General features: G+C 45.1%; 1 protein-coding gene across 3 annotated transcripts in view; it reads left to right on the forward strand.

Moving 5' to 3' along the window:
- RSPO1 (R-spondin 1) overlaps positions 1-15,832 on the forward strand; it is a 198,772-nt gene that overhangs the window by 152,247 nt on the left and 30,693 nt on the right. The window lies entirely within an intron of this gene.

Below are 15,832 nucleotides of genomic sequence, written 5' to 3' on the forward strand. Positions count from 1 at the left end.
GATTGTCTATTGTTGTGACTTAGGTGAAGATCAGATCACATTTTATGACCAATTTGTGCAGAAATCCATATCATTCCAAAGGGTTCACATACTTTTTCTTGCAACTGTATATGGAGTTGTGGGCATTCACTCCAACATCCTGGGGAGCATGGCACAATTTTCTTTCTTTCAGATTCATGTGGAATGAAATTATTTGGAGGCATATAGAGATATAATAGAGCACCTTAACCCCTTACGGACACATGACGTACTGGTACGGCATGTTTCCCGAGTCCTTAAACTTCTTAGTGTGCTGTATTACGACCCTGTGCAACACAGACGTTGCTTTTAGCATGTCATGTTCTAATCAATAAACTTTACCTACTTGAAATGTTTTAAATGTACTTAAATTATTTATTTCAATTCAGTAAAAAAGAGAGAAGGGCTGCCCTGTTCATTGCCCTATGATGACATTGCTTGGATTGTGTCCCGCTTGGCTCATTGGTTGTATGTTTTGCAAACCTTGGAGGCTGGCATGTGACTGATGCTATGTAATCTGCAGTAAATGCTTGTCTAAGGGATGTAATGAAGTGAGCTTTACACTGGAATTATCCAACTATTTTTTAGCTAATCATGAGATCAGAAAGGAAAGCACAAACAGACTGACGAAGCCTTTTCAAAATGTCCTTCCCATTATATAAGATGACTCTTTTAAAGCTTTGAATATTTAGTCTTGTGTAATGCTTAGAAAATGTGGTCAATAATATATACCCTTATTTATATTTTTGAATAAACTGCATTAGGGGAATTGTACAAATCATATGTACTGTATATAGCCATAGGAACAATACAATGCAATTGGGGAGCAACATATATCTTAATCTGAAAAATAAGTAATATAGTAATAACATTTAATGTTTAATTGTTTCTAAGAGACAACCATAACATTTATCCAATACTCGGATGACTGGCCATCGATCCTTCCTTTGAGGTCAGGAAATTTATATAAATTTGAGATGTATCTGAGTCCAAATTCTTGGTGATTTTATTAAGTACATTTTGAGGAGAGTCCTAGGTGACCTTGAGTGTCATACACAAATTTTCAAGCCAAATTGAGCACTTTTGGCTCAAGAAGAATCTCTTCAGTCTTAAATCGGTCAACTGATGTGGCCAAATTGAACTCGAATTGAATGTTTAACAATTTGTTAATCTCTACTTACAGTCATATTTTAAAATATACCCAGTTATGATCTTCTCAGTAATACGATTCTTTCCATATGTTCAAACTACTGCTAACGTAACTTGCCAGTTAATTTGGTCAGATAATAATAATAACCATAATAATAATATTTTTTTTATAGAGCACCGCCATATTCTGCAGTATTTTACAAATTCTGAGGGTTCAGAGGGTACAAATAAAATCCATCACAACGTAACTGGCCAATATACAACTGAAACATTAGAAGTGAGGGCCTTGCTGACAACAGCTTACAATCTATGAGGAAATGGGGGTGACACAAAAGGTAGTCAAGCCAGTATTGTACTGAAAGCAGTGGTGTAGGCTGATCTGCTTCGGGTGTGGGACTGTTAGAAGATCGAGTTCAGGCCTGAGGAGTTGGTGGGTGATAGGCTACTCAGGGAACAGTCATTAGGAAGCTTGATAAGCCTGCCTAAAAATATGTGTTATTAAGGCACGCTGGAAGGTTGAGAAGTTGGGAATTGACCTGATATTCCGGGGTAGAGCATTCCAGTTAATTAGTTATTTTCATGGACATGAGGTCTATCTCATGGTATTTATCTTTTCCACGTCATCATGGGGATCTCCGAGTATGTATACCTTATTACTGATTAACCCTGTGACAGTGAACAGTTCAGTTCAACATTACCAAAGGACAAATACTTTAAAGGAGAACTACCAGAAGAATGTATAATTGTAAGGCAAAATGGGACAGCTATACTAAGACTGACGTTTCATATGCCAGTCATAGTCTGAAGTCCGTAGACGCAAAATGGGCCAAAGTTATTAAGAGGCATAGAGAGTCCATGCATCAGAAATTCGAAACTACACCTGCTTTGAGCTGAGGTAGATTTCAACTATAACTTACTCCAGCTTCTGACATAAATTATAGTAACTCTGTTGGACCACTGGATGCCATGCTCCACTTTTATTGCTACTTTTGAAAAGTGATGATGAAGGAGAAAAGTCACAAATTTTGCATTTTGCTGTAAAAGCATTGATGAATCTGCCATTATATTCTTCCCATTGTACAGCAGGCACAGGCTTTAAAAAAACTGCTTGAATGTGCTGAAGGCTACATGACTTCCCAGCTCTCAGATTGTTCTCATATGGAATTGTAGGCTAGGAATTCAGAATTATTTAGATTTTACAAAAAACCTGTCTGAAGTATTAAATTCAATTTAGTTCTTTGCTGTGCATAATCTGCAGTGTAATAAATGTTCATATTCCTGTTCAGCTCAAACTGGCAAGCACAGGGGTTAATCCAGCCATAAGAGATTTTAACATGTTATATGGACATGTAAGGAGGTCAGGCTTTACCTGGGAACATTTGAATGGTATGCATGCCTTCCCACTCTAGGATGGCAGAAGGAATCAGTCAGACACAGGCATAACTTAAGCAAGTTGGTTTACTGGTCTCATATGGGGCAACAGGGTTAGTGGCTACAACAGTTGTATGACAGTCAACATGCTTAGGGTACTTTCACACTAGCGTTTTTGTTTTCCGGTATTGAGTTCCGTCACAGGGGCTCAATACCGGGAAAAAAATGATCAGTTTTATCCTAATGCATTCTGAATGGAGAGCATTCTGTTCAGTATGTATCAGGATGCATCAGTTCAGTCCCTCTTACGTTTTTTTGGCCGGAGAAAATACCGCAGCATGCTGCAGTTTTCTCTCCAGCCAAAACTCCTGAACACTTGCGGGGAATGCCGGCATTATTTTCCATTGAAATGCATTAATGCCGGATCCAGTCCCAAGTGTTCTGGAAAAACTAATCCGGTCTTGCGGTCTGCGCATGCGCAGACCTTTAAAAATGTTAAAAAGATAAATACCGGATCCGTTTTTCCGGATGACAACAGGAAAGACTGATCCAGTATTGCAATACATTTGTCAGACGGATTCGCATCCGGATCCGTCTGACAAATGCATCCGTTTGCGTCCGGATTGCCTGCCGGAATCCTCTGCCGCAAGTGTGAAAGTACCCTTAGTCGTTATAATCTAATGACAGGCAACATACTTAGTAGTTACAGTCTTATAACAGGCAACATACTTAGTGGTTACAGTCTAATAACAGGCAACATACTTAGTGGTTACAGTCTGACAACAGGCAACAAACTTATTGGTTACAGTCTGACAACAGGCAACATACTTAGTGGTTACAGTCTGACAACAGGCAACATACTTAGTGGTTACAGTCTGACAACAGGCAACATACTTAGTGGTTACAGTCTGACATCAGGCAACATACTTAGTGGTTACAGTCTGGTCTGACAACAGGCAACATACTTAGTGGTTACAGTCTGACAGCAGGCAACAGGCTTAGTGGTTTTGCCAATAGTTGTAACAGGAAAATATAAAACAGACCCTTTAAGAGACAACAACTCACGGAGAGTTGCACCCAGCTCTTTGGGTGTTGACACTCTGGCTGTGCTCTCTTCAGATCTTCAGAGTGTCAGTAATGAAGATGGCTGGATAGGCAATCTGTACTCTCCTCTCTTCAGGTTGGGTTATCTCTCCTCGACCCATTCTAACTCTCACCCTTCACAGTTGCAGTATCTCCTTACTCACAACTAATGATGCATTTAGACATGCTGAGCAAGCAGGCAATTATCAGGAAGGGACCAATCTTTTCTAATAACTGTCTGCTCGTCAGTGAAGGTAAAGTCTACATGCAGAGATCACCTCCACTGTAAGGGAACAAGTCCTCGCTACTGTCATAGCTTGCCCTCATACAGATTAATTGTTTCTGGGCAGCAGATCACTGTTCACACAGTATTATGCTGCATGAAAGATAATTTTACCTGATGAACGAGCGTTTTGTTTGTTCATGGATGGGGGATTGGCAGCACATTTAGAAGACAATCCCAGTTCTGACTATTCGCCTGTCAGAGGGCCATAATGGAGAAATAGTGGTAAAAAGTATAATTGTCACAGACCACCACCATTAAAACTTAGCCTTTATTAGAAAATACTATAAAAACAAAAACAAAAAGTGCTGTCTTAGTGTAGTATAGGCCAATCAGGGCTTAGGGATGGGAAAGTAAGGATCTGATCCCTACTATCTGGCTCAATGCACTTTTTGGTATTTTTATAGTATTTTCTAATGAAGGCTAAGTATTAATTGGGTGGTCTGCAACTATAGCACATTTACATGGGGAGATTATTGTGTGTTTGTAGTATCATTAGTTTCTGATAATCTGCCTGGCAATTGTGTTGTATAACTTCATCCTAACTGTGCACATAATCTTTCAGCAGTCTCAGTATCGCTCCTCACGACGCACACAGTGGATAGGTTTTGTGGTCTTGACCTGGTTTACCCCACGTTTCTCTAGCTGCTTCAGGGTGCAGAAGCTAGGAAACATAAATGGCTGCATCTCTCCACTGTGACACTGCACACATGCTCTGTGGCCCTATCTATGCCCTGAGGATGTGTATCCATATGACTAGCACCTCACAAGTTTACTTGCTAGCCGAATAAAATGGAGGACTATAGCTGGATCTATCTTCAGCTGGATCTCTCTCCAATAACTTGTTCATTTTTCAGTCTCGCACACATGAATGTATGCATTTCAGCACACAATACAGTAACAGTATGCTAAACAGAACAGTATTGTGCACTGCACTATATCAAATTGTTTCTCTTTAAAGGGAGTCTGTCATCACAGTTTCACCTTTTTAACCCTTCCCATAGCTTTCTAGCAGCATTACAGTTGATAAAAACGTTAGCTTTATAAGCAATCGTGGACTTATAAAACTGGCAAAAATAATTTTAGTAGGATATGCAAATGAAGGCTCGCAAGTGCCCAGGGGCGGCGTCAACCTCGTAGGTGCCCAGGCAGCGCTGCCTTATCGTCGCTTCCCCCTGCCCAGTCTTTCCCTCTGCCCGCCCATCTTTTTACTTCTTTCGCTGAGATCCCGCGCCTGCTCACTGAGTCCGTCGGCCGGCGCATGCGCACTCCGATGTCCATTCCTGGTACGGCATCAGAGTAATTAATGCGCATGCGCCGGCTAACGGGTTAACTGTCGCAGATCGCAGCTACCTCTCATAGAGGTCAGGTGTCGCTGTATTTGAATAAATGGGCAAGTTATCTTCATTGGTGGAAGTGGAAGATTCTCATCGGAGTCCCAGCAGTGTAATCCTGGGGCTCCGATCAGTTATCATGGCAGCCAGGACGCTACTGAAGCCCTGGCTGCCATAATCAGCTCCCTGCTGCAGTGTGTACTATGCACAGGACAGCAGGGAGAGTGTAAAGTCATATTCACCCTGATAGATCTCTATTAGGGTGAATAGGACAAGGGATCCAGGTACTAGCCCCTAAGGGGGAAATAGTTATTAAATAAAAAAACAAAAACAAAATATTAAGTATAAATATTTAATCTTAGATATATAATGGCATCTCTTCATTTAACAACAGACTTGTGTAGCAATTTAATTTTTTTTTTTAAATGAAAATGCACAAAATATTGGTATAAATTATCGGCTATCGGCCTGAAAGTTCACAGGTTATCGGCTCTAAAAAAATCTATATCGGTCGATCCCTAGTCCCGGGTGTCAGACCCCCACCAATCAGATACTGATGACCTATCCACAGTCATATGATATCAGGCGTTCCTCTTAGAACGCTCCAGCACTGATATAACCTCCAGAGACATTACATCATATATGACTGATATCAGCCGCTCCTCTTATAATGCTCTAGTACTGATATACCCGTATTTTTTGCCCTATAAGAAGCACCGGCCCATAAGACGCACCTAGGTTTTTGGGGAGGAAAATAATAAAAAAAAATTTTTTAACCAAAAGGTGTGCTTTTGGTGGGTTTGGAACTAATGGTGGTATGTGGATGGCACTATTACTGGGGATCTGTTATGGGGGGATCTGTGAAGGACACTGTTATGGGGGGATCTGTGAAGGACACTGTTATGGGGGGATTTGGGGATGGCACTGTTATGGGGGATCTGTGGATGACGGACTGTTATGGGGGGATCTGTGGATGACGCACTGTTATGGGGGATCTGTGGATGACGCACTGTTATGGGGGATCTGTGGATGACGCACTGTTATGGGGGGATCTGTGACGGACACTATTATGGGGGGTATCTGTGAAGGATACTTTTACAGGGGGGTATCTGTGAAGGATACTGTTACAGGGGGGATCTGTGGATGGCACTGTTATGGGGGATCTGTGGATGGCACTGTTATGGAGGGGGATCTGTGGATGGCACTGTTATGGAGGGGGATCTGTGGGTGGCACTGTTATGGAGGGGGATCTGTGGGTGGCACTGTTATGGGGGATCTGTGGATGGCACTGCTATGGGGGATCTGTGGATGGCACTGTTATGGAGGGGGATCTGTGGGTGGCACTGTTATGGAGGGGGATCTGTGGGTGGCACTGTTATGGAGGGGGATCTGTGGGTGGCACTGTTATGGGGGATCTGTGGATGGCACTGCTATGGGGGATCTGTGGATGGCACTGTTATGGAGGGGGATCTGTGGGTGGCACTGTTATGGAGGGGGATCTGTGGGTGGCACTGTTATGGAGGGGGGTCTGTGGGTGGCACTGTTATGGAGGGGGATCTGTGGGTGGCACTGTTATGGAGGGGGATCTGTGGGTGGCACTGTTATGGGGGATCTGTGGATGGCACTGTTATATATGTGCCATCCACAGACCCCCCACCCCACGCACCAGTGCTGCAGTATGCAAATATAAAATGTTTCATTCAATTAAAAGTGATTAAACATGCCCCCTCACTCCTAATATTACCGTACACCCTAACAGCTTTCATTCATAAAGTAGGCGGCGCAGGCACGTGACATCAGTGAGTGACGCTGCCGCCTGCCCGGCCTGCCTGCCTGCATTCTACAGAAGCTGTTAGGGTGTACGGTAATATTAAAAGTGGAGGGGCATGTTTAATCACTTTTAATTGAATAAGACATTTTATATTTGTATAGTGCAGAACTGGAGCGGCGGGGCCGCAGTACAGTGACTGCACCGCCCCGCCGCAATTGCCGGCCCCCAGCTCCTCCTCCCAGTCTCTCCCGGCTCGCTCATACATATCGCTTTTGCGATGTAAAAATGTCAGCATTCGCCCCATAAGACGCAGGGGCATTTCCCCCCCATTTTTTTAGGGGAAAAAGTGCGTCTTATGGGGCGAAAAATACGGTAACCTCCAGAGACATTACATCCTAGATGACTGATATCAGCCGCTCCTCTTATAACGCTCCAGTACTGATATAACCTCCAGAGACATTACATATTATGTGGGGGTGAGGGGCTGGGAAAGTGTGAAATGCCACTGATGAGAGGGAAGAGGGGGACACTGGGAGACATAACTTCTTGCTCTGTATAAAGTATAGGTGAGATAGTTGGTGGGCAAAGGTCTGTGAGGGGCTGGAACAACAGGGGGAAACAAGATGTGCAGGGGCAGCAGCTTCAGGACTCTCCTAACTTCCCAGGTCCCCCCCACAGTAACTTACCACAGTTCTGCTGTGTGGAGTAGTGGGACCAGTGAGAGAAGAGAACTGAACTTTATACTGGAGGCACAGTAACACAGGAGGTCAGAGAGAGCAGAGTCTCCATTATCTCCTGCTGCTGCCTCGGCTCCTCCCGCTCCGCCCCCTCCTCACACATGATGGAATATCACACTGCAGAGAGGAGGGGGGGGAGCTGTCCGCTCATGTCGGGTCGGTGAAGTTTACTTTGGAGAAAGGAACAAGCGCTGCAAGGTATTGTGCTGTCCCTTTCACCAAAGTAAAATTATATGTGTGCCAGTGCTGCAGTCCAGCACCTGATAACAGCCAGGCGCCTGAAAGTATAGTAACTGCACTGCTGGTGGCTCTGGCTGTAGTATAAGCAGACAGGCAAGGGGCCCACCGGGCATTTCACCGGCTTCCCGGTGAGCCAGTCAGACCCTGTATATTATATATATATATATATATATATATATATACCCGCTGTATCTGGTTACCTCTCTGGAATTCCTGGATTCCAGGCCCATATCAGTACACTACATTGCTAAAGTCTCTCATCAGCTTAAAAGCACAGCACATATGGTGTATCAAACATGGATACAAATTACATAGCATATGGAGAGAGAGATAATGGTATAAAGTAATGCACTAACATAACAGTTGAATAGTTTAACCAATATCAACAAGTTAACAGGGAAGGATACTTGTAAAACTGGCAAGACTGTTTTCAACCTTCAACCAGGTGTAACAATAATCAGAAAACCTTAACTGACCTGACAAACCTGGCAATACTTTGACCCATACAGAGGTCTTCTTCACCTATGAAATGTTATATGTGTGTTTGTTATGTTGGATCAATAAAGGTCCAGGGATTCCTGGTAGTCCTTCATCCCCATTCCTTACTTGTGTGCTACTAGGAAACCATAAAGTGTGCTGCAGACTGTTACATGTTACATGGCCATGTCAATAGATCACAAACGCTTGAATCACAACAATTTCCAAAAAGAAAGGTTGCCATGAGTAACCAAACCACATCATTTTGCTGTGGAAGTGCTGGTGTTGGTTTTCCTCTGAGTTCCTGCTCGTCCACATACTTCAGAGATAAGTGTCTCTTTTTCCTTTTGTTTGTGGTTTTTTCCCTTCCTTTTGGTATTAGGCCTGAGGGGGTCTCCTGTTTCTTCAGCTTGGAAGGAACAGGCCATCTTTTGTCCTGACACTATCTCCAGGGCCCTGTCAGGGTGAGATAGGGCCTAGGTTACGGCGTATGAACATTCCTACCATCGAGGTCTGTTCATACTGTTAGTAGTCAGGGCACAGATTAGGGACTCATTAGGTGGTGACCATTCCCCTATCCCTAGTTTCCAGGCCTAGTACCTTTCCCTCCTCCCTCCTGTGTTCGGTGTGGAGTGTTTTCCCCACACCGCGCCGTGACATTATCAACTGCCAAAAAACATAATTTTTGTTTGTGTCAGTAAGGCTATGGATCCTATTGCTGCACTGGCTGGACAATTGCAGGGTCTGTCTTTGGAGGTAGCTGACCTCAGCATGCAGATCAAATAGTTACCAGGCCTATCCTGAACCTAAGGTTGCACTTCCGGAACAATTTTCGGGGGAAAGCGATAATTTCATTCGGTTCAGAGAGTTGTGGAAATTGAACTTTAAGTTACGTCTAGTGATGATCGAGCATGCTCGGCTGAACACAAGTTCGGCTCGAGCATCTTGATACTCGGCAAATGGCGGTATTCGGCCGAATACCGTATGTGCTCGAGTGCAATGCTCAAGTCTCCGCCCCGCATGTTTCTTGGCTGCTACGCAGCCAATAAACGTGCAGGTAAGTACTGCCGTTACTGTAATGCCGTAGCCATGTTGGCTGCTGGCATTACAGTGATTGGCTGGCCGGAACGCGTCATCAGGTGCTATATAGCACCCGATGACGCATGTTCGGCTCATTCTTAGTCAGGGAGAGCTGTGCTGAGGAAGGGACAGACAGGGTAGGGAGTGGTTTAAGAATATTTTTACCACCAAAACTTTTCAGAGACCCAAAAGTCCCTTTAAGGACTATTGTGTGTGGCAGCAGCAATATCTTTTTTGAGCGCATCCTGCACTAAATAGCGTACAATAGTTAGGCCGATGCACACATCAGCATTAGCTGCGCCACATCTCCAGTGTAAAGTGTGCGCATCCAAAAAATATCTGTGACATCCAGTGTACTTTTTCCATAGCCATAGACGGTGTCCGCTGCGGACAGTGGCATTATCCCCCCAAAAAATCGGGACATCCAGTGTACTTTTTCCGTAGACGGTGTCCGCTGCACCACATCTCCAGTGTAAAGTGTGCGCATCCCAAAAATATCTGTGACATCCAGTGTACTTTTCCATAGACGATGTCCGCTGCGGACAGTGGCATTAGCTGCGCCACATCTTCAGTGTAAGGCTCCATTCACACGTCCGCAACGTGTTTTGCGGATCCACGGAGCTGCGGATCCGCAAAACACGGAAAGCGGCAATGTGCGTTCCGCATTTTGCGGACCGCACATTGCCGGCACTAATAGAATATGCCTGTTCTTGTCTGCAATTGCGGACAAGAATAGGACATGTTCTATTTTTTTGCGGAACGGAAGCGCGGACCCGGAAGTGCGGATCCGCAATTGCGTGTCCAGGCAGCACATCGTGCTGCCCCATAGGAATGAATGTGTCCACAATTCCGTTCCGCAAAATGCGGAACGAAATTGCGGACGTGTGAATGGAGCCTAAGGGTACTTTCACACTAGCGTTTTTCTTTTCCGGCATAGAGTTCCGTCCTAGGGGCTCTATACCGGAAAAATAACTAATCAGTTTTATCCCCATGCATTCTGAATGGAGAGCAATCCATTCAGGATGCATCAGGATGTCTTCAGTTCAGTCTTTTTGACTGTTCAGGATGGAGATAATACCGCACCATGCTACGGTTTTATCTCCGGCCAAAAAAACTGAACACTTGTCTGAATGCCGGATCAGGCTTTTTTTCCCAAGGAATGTATTAGTGTGCAGATCATTAAAAATGTGGATAAAAAATAGAAACTGATCTGTTTGTCCGTATGACAAGCGGACAGACGGATCCGTTCTTGCAATGCATTTGTGAGACAGACCCGCATCCGGATACGTCTACAAATGATGTCCGGTTGCATGCAGATTGCCTGATCCGGCAGGCAGTTCCGGAGACAGAACTGCTTGCCGGATCACTCTGCCTCAAGTGTGAAAGTACCTTAAAGTGTGCGCATCCAAATAATATCTGTGACATCCAGTGTACTTTTTTAATAGGCGGTGTCCGCTTCTGACAGTGACATTAGCTGCGCCTCTTCTCCAGTGTAAAGTGTGCGCATCCAAAAAATATCTGTGACATACAGTGTACTTTTTCAATAGACAGTGTCCGCTGTACAGTGACATTAGCTGCGCCACATCTCCAGTGGAAAGTGTGCGCATCCCAAAAATATCTGTGACATCCAATGTACTTTTTCCGTAGACAGTGTCCGCTTCTGAGAGTGACATTAGCTGCGCCACATCTCCAGTGTAAAGTGTGCGCATCCAGAAAAATATCTGACATCCAGTGTACTTTTTCCGTAGACGGTGTACTTTGGTACTTGGTAACACTAGTTACGTCTGCTCTCATCTGGGGATGAGAGTAAAATAGTTAGTATTATCATTTCATTGCTTAAAGGGGATGCTCAGTCTTGGGCTTTTTCTCTACCGGTCGGTAGATTAATTTTCAGAGCTCTAGGTCTTATTTGCGATGACCCGGATCGGATCTCCCTGGCCGAGACCAAGTTACGTGGTGTACGGCAGGGAGTGCGTTCTTCAGAGATCTATTGCTCTGAATTTTGGAGATGGGCTACTGATACGGAGTGGAATGATCCAGCTCTCCATAGCCAATTCTGCCAGGGATTATCCGAGAGGCTACAGGACGCTTTTGCTTTTCACGAAAATCCCGAATCATTGGAATCGGCTTTGTCCCTTGCTGTACATATAGATAGACGCCTGAGAGAGAAATCTAAGTTCCCTCACTCTCAGGACGAAGTTTGGGCTGTGTTCTCCAATATTAGAAGCATCATACTTACTTGCTGGCTGCTGCGCTGTCTGTGTCCGGCCAGGAGCTCCTCATACTGGTAAGTGACAGATCATTAAGCAATGCGCCGCACAGACCTGTCACTTACCAGTAGGAGGAGCTCCCGGCCGGACACAGACAGCGCAGCAGCCAGCAGGTAAGTATGATGCTTCTAATATTGTAATATTGCTAAGTAACCATGGCAACCAGGCCTGCAGTAGCGTCCTGGTTGCCATGGTTACCGATCGGAGCCCCAGAGCGATTAAACTGGGACTCCGATCGGAATCTCCGCTGCCACCAATGATCGGGGGGGAGGGGAGGCCGCACACTGGCCACCAATGATATTAATACAATAGAGGGGGGGCCGGGGGGGGCGCACACTGGCCACCAATGATATTAATACAATAGAGGGGGGGCCGGGGGGGCCGCACACTGGCCGCCACCAATGATATTACAATAGAGGGAGGGGGGGTGGCCGGGGGAGGCCGCACACTGGCCACCAATGATGTTACAATAGGGGGGGGCGGGGGGGGCCGCACACTGGCCACCAATGATATTACAATAGAGGGAGGGGGGGCTGGGGGAGGCCGCACACTGGCCACCAATGATATTACAATAGGGGGGGGCGGGGGGGGCCGCACACTGGCCACCAATGATATTCAAACTGGGGAGGGAGGGGGGTCTGCCCCCTGCTGCCTGGCAGCCCCTGATCTCTTATAGGGGGCTATGATATGCACAATTAACCCCTCAGGTGCAGCACCTGAGGGGTTAATTGTGCGGATCACAGCCCCCTGTAAGAGATCGGATGCTGCCAGGCAGCAGGGGGCAGTCATGTACACAGTTCATAGTATATTCTAACTAGAAGCGTCCCCATCACTATGGGAACGCCTCTGTGTTAGAATATACTGTCGGATATGAGTTTTCACGAAGTGAAAACTCATCTCTGAAAAAGCTTTTATGCAGACGGATCTTCGGATCCGTCTGTATGAAAGTAGCCTACGGCCACGGATCACGGACGCGGATGCCAATCTTGTGTGCATCTGTGTTCTTTCACGGACCCATTGACTTGAATGGGTCCGTGAACCGTTTTCCGTCAAAAAAATAGGACAGGTCATATTTTTTGGACGGACAGGAAACACGGATCACGGATGCGGCTGCAAAACGGTGCATTTTCCGTTTTTTCCACGGAAAATGGAAAACGGCACAACGGCCACAGATGCACACAACGGTCGTGTGCATGAGGCCTAAGTCATAAGAAGGGAGTATGTTTTTTCTGTGCAAAAAGGGGACATTTTGTTAATGTCTGTCCTTATGTTCGGCATCAAGGTGAAAACAAAAGAAAGAAAATGTCTAATTCCCATCTTACTCTTGGTCCTGTGGGTGGGGAGACAGAGAACTTTCTTTTGTCATTTACTGGTAGTACCCAATTTCTCCTGTCTGCCGAGGTGGCGCTAGAGTCCAAAACTGTGGGAATTAAGGTGTTTATTGACAGTGGGGCAGGGGTTAACCTAGTCGATGGTCAGTTCGTCCGTATGCATAGGTTGACAACAAGTGCATTAGAGAAAAATATTTCGGTGTTTGCAATAGATTCCGCACCACTTACTCAGAAATATTGGTCACAAATGGTGCAGGACATCCGTTTAAGAGTGGGTGATTTAAATCAGGGATTCATTTTGTGTTTTGTGCTGGAGGGTCTGCCTGCTCCATTGGTTCTGGGTTTACCATGGTTTAGCAAACATAATCCTACCATTGATTGGCAAGCAAGACAGATTCTCGATTGGAGTGAATATTGCATGGACAACTGCCTTAATACATCGCTTTCTGTCTTGACCACTAACTTTGTTCCCTCCTTCATTTCAGATTTTTCTGATGTATTCTCTGAGAGTGGTTGCCAGGGGTTACCCCCACATCAGGAATATGATTGTCCTATCAATCTTATTCCCGGAGCGAAGTTTCCCAAATATTGGCTATATAACCCAAAAGAGCGGTCATGCGACGGTATGTTGCCGAGAGTTCGGCTAAGGGACATATTAGACCTTCCAAGTCCCCAGTGGCGGCAGGGTTTTTCTTTGTAAAGAAGAAAGACGGAACTCTTAGGTCATGTTTGGACTTCCATGAGCTCAATCGGATTATGGTCCGTGATCCGTACCCCCTTCCTTTAAATCCTGACTTGTTTAATGAGATTATCGGTGCCAAGGTGTTCTCCAAATTGGAATTAAGGGGGGCATATAATCTGGTCAGGATCAAGGAAGGGGATGAATGGAAGATGGCGTTTAATACCCCAGTGCGTCATTTTAAGGAGATTGGTCATGCCTTTTGGGTTAACTAATGCTTTTGCGGTTTGCCAGCATTTTTTTAATGATATCTTTCATCATCTGGAGGGGAGGTTTGTTGTTGTGTGTCTGGATTACATACTAATTTATTCTCCAGACATGGAGACTCATCAGGATCATGTGAGACAGGTTTTACAGATCCTAAGAGAGAATAAATTGTATGCTAAGATGGAGAAGTGTGTATTTGCAGTTCAGGTAGTGCAATTCCTGTGGTATCTACTCTCATCTTCAGGTTTTCGTATGGATCCAGGGAAGGTCCATGCTGTGTTGGGATCGACCCAAAAATTTAAAGGCGCTTTTGCAGTTTTTGGGGTTCACCAACTACTACCCTAATTCATTTTGAACTACTCGTCTGTGGTTAAACCTTTAACGGACATAACTAGGAAGGGTTCAGATGTCTTAACCTGGTCTGATGCGGCATTACAAGCTTTCTCAGCAGTGAAGGAATGTTTTGCTTCTGCTCCTATACTGGTGCAATCGGATGTGTCACAGCCATTCATTGTGGAGGTTGACGCATCCGAGGTAGGGGTAGGAGCAGTCTTGTCGCAGGGTCCTTCACCTAGTAAATGGCGCCCATGTGCATTCTTCTCTAAGAAACTTTAGGCCACAGAGAGAAAATATGACGTGGGTAATAGAGAGTTGCTGGCCTCAAGTTGGCTTTTGAGTAGTGTTTTGCTTCTGCTCCTATACTAGTGCAACCGGATGTGTCACAGCCATTCATTGTGGAGGTTGACGCATCCAAGGTAGGGGTAGGAGCAGTCTTGTCGCAGGGTCCTTGACCTAGTAAATGGTGCCCATGTGCATTCTTCTCTAAGAAACTTTAGGCCGCAGAGAGAAAATATGATGTGCGTAATAGAGAGTTGCTGGCCATCAAGTTGGCTTTTGAGGAGTGGCGTCATTGGTTGGAGGGAGCAATTCATCCTATTACTGTGCTTACCGATCACAAAAATCTGGCTTACTTGGAGTCGGCTAAACGATTGAACCCAAGGCAGGCCAGATGGTCGTTGTTTTTTACCAGATTTAATTTCAACGTCACCTATCGCCCTGGGGTCAAGAATGTCAAGGCTTATGCTTTGTCACATAGCTTTCCTGGGGGGAAGGTGATTCGGAAGATCCTGTTCCAATATTGTCTGAGGGGGTAGATATATCCGCCCTATATCCCGACCTTGAGGCAGAAGTGATGAAGACCCAGGGAGATGCTCTGGATTCTTGTCCTCTGGGGAAGTTGTTTGTTCCTTCTGAATTACGTCACAAAGTGTTTGAGGAACATCACTGTACGGTTCTCACAGGTCATCCTGGGAACCAATCCACTGTTGATCTCATCTCTTGTAGATTCTGGTGGCCGGGGTTGTGCGAGTGTGTTGAGAACTATGTGTCAGCTTGTAGTACTTGTGCACGGGCTAAGATGACAGACACTCGGCCTTCCGGATCTTTACTTCCATTACCCATCCCGACCTTGGACTCATTTATCAATAGATTTTATCACAGATTTACCTAATTCTTCAGGGAAAACTGTGATTTTGGTGGTTGTTTATCGCTTTAGTAAGATGGCGCACTTTATAGCATTGCTTGGTTTACCTAATGCTAAGACTCTTGCACAAGTGTTTGTCGACAACATCATGAAATTACATGATATTGCCATAAATAACCGTAGACAGGAGTCCACTGATAAGTCGCCGTTTTTTGGGGCATATGGGTTCCACCCGCAATTTGGCATATTTTCTGCTACA

Source organism: Bufo bufo, chromosome 3, assembly GCF_905171765.1.
Source record: "Bufo bufo chromosome 3, aBufBuf1.1, whole genome shotgun sequence".
Lineage (NCBI taxonomy): Eukaryota > Metazoa > Chordata > Amphibia > Anura > Bufonidae > Bufo > Bufo bufo.